Source organism: Eublepharis macularius, chromosome 7 (genome assembly GCF_028583425.1).
Source record: "Eublepharis macularius isolate TG4126 chromosome 7, MPM_Emac_v1.0, whole genome shotgun sequence".
Lineage (NCBI taxonomy): Eukaryota > Metazoa > Chordata > Lepidosauria > Squamata > Eublepharidae > Eublepharis > Eublepharis macularius.
The window spans coordinates 24967943-24971587 of record NC_072796.1 but is presented as its reverse complement, the minus strand read 5'-3'; the positions used below and the strand labels follow the sequence as shown (position 1 = coordinate 24971587).

The 3645-nt window shown below is 43.0% G+C and overlaps 1 pseudogene; it reads left to right on the top strand.

Moving 5' to 3' along the window:
* Positions 1–2405: 2405 nt before the first annotated feature.
* LOC129333896 (cyclin-dependent kinases regulatory subunit 1-like) lies at positions 2406–2683 on the top strand (annotated as a pseudogene).
* Positions 2684–3645: the final 962 nt, after the last annotated feature.

The window sequence follows — 3645 nt, the reverse complement described above, 5'->3', positions numbered from 1 at the left end:
GTGGTAAGTGACCGTAGACTAAAATATCAAGAGAGTAATAGTTATTAATATTGTAGGAGATGTGGAAATGGGAAGCAGGCTTTTTAAAATTTAATGTTCAACTACTTCATGATCCAGTAGGATTTTTCTTCTTTTCTGATGTCTGTATTATCTAAACAGTCTAAGGAAATATTTGTTGTTAATTTCTAATGCTGTTTTGGCTTCACTGTGCCTTCCATGTTCCTTTTAATAAATACATTGAATACATATTAGAGAAGAGGGGAAATGTCTAAATGTGTCAGAGGTAAAATCTGGCTATGGGCATATCACATAGCGTTCTTGTCAAGTTATTCCTTGAAATACGAGGTCTAATCCCTAGATAGCCATTTTATAGAATAGCATCATTAGTGTGTATGGAACTTTACATGAGTCAAAGACTTATATCACCTTTTGAGCTTATAGACATTTAGAGATGACAAAAGTTCTATGCTGACAGAGCTGGGATACTTTTCACACTGCGGGGGTAGCCTGCTAGGGGCAGTATATCAAATAAAAGTGCTAAAATATGTTAATTAAAAGCTGTTAATTAAAATCCTGCATTTAAAAACCCAGCCCATCATAAAAACTTAGACCATAAAAACAAAATCAAAAAGAGTCCAGTAGCACCTTTAAGACTAACCGATTTTATTGTAGCATAAGCTTTCGAGAACCACAGTTCTCTTCGTCAGATGCATCTGATGAAGAGAACTGTGGTTCTCGAAAGCTTATGCTACAATAAAATTGGTTAGTCTTAAAGGTGCTACTGGACTCTTTTTGATTTTGCTACTACAGACTGACACGGCTAACTCCTCTGGATCTATGACCATAAAAACAGATGACTGCCAATTCAGCTCCCAGACTAAAATTGTTTTTAAGAGATCAAACTCTTAATTAAAAGCCTGGGTAAATATTTGGCTTGGTGCCTAAAAGAAAGTAACATGGGCATGAGGTGAGCCTCAAGGGGTTCGATATTCCAGAAGCCAGGTGCCACTACTGAAAAAGCCCTGCCTCTGTTCACCACCCACTTCACCTCTGAGGGTGGTGGCACAAAGAGCAGGTCATTTGAGGCAGACTTTAACTGACAGGCTGGGCAATGGATAGAGGTGGTCGTTCAAGTATCCTACCCCAAGCCATTTTTCACATTCCTTCCCAGACCAAGAAAGTTGCTGGACTTGACATTATCTTGACAGGGAAGGAAGAGCCACTGGCCATTTCTCCCCTCTGCTGTTGTTGTTTTTCTGGCTCTCTCTAGTTTGCTGTCATTTCAAGCTGTGCTTTGAGGCAACTTTGCAGGAGTTGTAGCACTGTGACTCCGCAAACTGCCTGCCATTTCACTGCAGTTCAACTGAGCTACTTTGGAGAAGTTAGACCCCCCCAAACAACATGGTCTGGCTAAGGCTGTCTTTACACATTCTGTCTGGACCTTGGAGACAGTTTTGTTATTGTTAAGAAATCTTTGGCCCTGTCCAAGATAGCCCAGGTAAGCCTGATTTCATCAGATATCAGAAGCTAAGCAGGATCCGCCTTTGTTAATAATTGGATGGGAGACCTCCAGCGAAGACCAGGGTTGCAGAGGCAGGCAATGGCAAACCACCTCTGTTAGTGTCTTGCCATGGAATCCCCACCAGGGGTCGCCATAATTCAGTTGTGACTTGAGGGCACTCTCCACAAGAAAGCTTTTATACTGAAACCTCGACTTGATGCCTCTTGGCTACTGTTTGGAGTGTGGAATTTATGGCATTATAACCCACTGAGGTCATCCCCTCCCCAAACCAGACACTCCACTCCCAAATCTCTAGGAATTTTCCAACACGGAGTTAAGGAGATACTTGGAGATAAATAACAGAAGAAGAAAGCTGGCACATGGTTCCTCCTATTCTGTCAGTATGACTTGGAAATAGGGTTGCCAGACCAGCACTGACAAACCTTGGAGATAGGGTGGAGGATTTGTTACAAACGCCATTGTGCCAACACTACAGTATCATGTCTGGCAAACCAATAAGTGGCATTTGCATGATGCTGATCTCCCCCTTCCCCTTTTTACTCCCACCAAGCAGCAGTGGGAGTGGCAGGAATCAGGATGGGAAGTCCCCCACCAAAGCAAGAGATTTGGCTGCCCTACTTTGAAAGTTCAACAGGCCAAACTGGAGGGGATCAAAGTCTGGAACAGGCAGAGCTGAGTTGCTTTTCATGTGGGCCATGTGATGTGTCGCTTGGGCAGTGAGAGGCTGCTAGGCAACAGAAGGCAGAAAAGGTTAAGAGGCCACAGTTAAAAGGGGCATGAGTGAGCCAAAGCAATTACACTAATCAATTAGTTAAGACTAGAGATGTGTTGCTCTCACAAGGCCTGCGAGGAGAATTGCTGAGGGGGCAGCCATGCCACCATCATGTCACAGAAACAGATATACTATGCAGACAAGTACGATGATGAGGAGTTCGAGTACTGACATATAATGCTGCCAAAAGACATTGTGAAACTGGTTCCCAAGACCCATCTCATGTCTGAATCAGAAAGGATGAGTCTCAGTCTCATCCCTGAGTTCACTACATGATCCATGAGCCAGAGCCCCATATGCTACTTTTCCTAAGACCCATGCTAAAGAAGCCAGAAAAGGAACTTGTGTGTAAACGTTCCTCAGAAGTTTTAGATACAAGCACCTTTTAATGAAAGCCCTGTGTTTCTATTTTTTTTAAATGACAAATGTTTCACTACATCTGATGAGAGAGTGCCACTGGATAGGACTAGGGCTTATTTTGAGGGGGAATGCACAGGAATGCAGTTCCGGCAGTTCCCCAAAGAGGTCACATGACAGGTGACTCCACCCACCTGACTCTCAGCCATTTTGGGCCCGTTTCGGCCTGGACTGGGGCCAAAACAGCCCTGATTGGGCCTCTGATGGGTGTTAAATCACTCTCCCATTCAGCAGCGGCCCAATCCTAGCCATTTTGGGCCCCTTTTCAGCCATTTTTAGCCCCTTTTTGCCATTTTGGGCCCAATTTTGGCCCTGAATGGCCAGGATTGGGTCCAAAACAGCCAGGATAGGTGATGTCAGAAGGTGTGGCATATGCAAATCAGTTATGCTAATGAGAAACTTCCAGTGCTGTCAAGGGAAGTGGCATATGCTAATGAGCTATGCTAATGAGTTATGCTAATGAGTTCCTCCAGCTCTTTTTCTATGAAATGACCCCTGCATAGGACCAAAGTCCAGACCAGCTTTCTTCACCTCAGAACTGTCAATCGAAAGAGTCCAAATTGGCTGATTAATCAGACTTCATAACAATTCAAATGCAAAACAACAACAATTTTTTTTTTACACTGCCTTTCACAGCTGCAGGCTGCTGCTTTTTTCACAGTGTGTCTAGTTTGGTTTTTAAATCCAGGAGAATTCAGTGAGGTCTTTTTTTTTAATATAGTGTTTTAAATCTTATATTCCAAGTTCTCCTTTTGGTACTTTTAATGTTATTCTAGATATGACTGTTCTTAAGACTCTTCCAATAAAACACCAACATTTAAAAAAAAGACTAGAGATGAGAGAATTCCCAACATTCAAAGCTCTCATTGTCTCCCAAGTATGTATTTGTGTATTGTCGAAGGCTTTCACGGCCGGAGAACGATGGTTGTTGTGG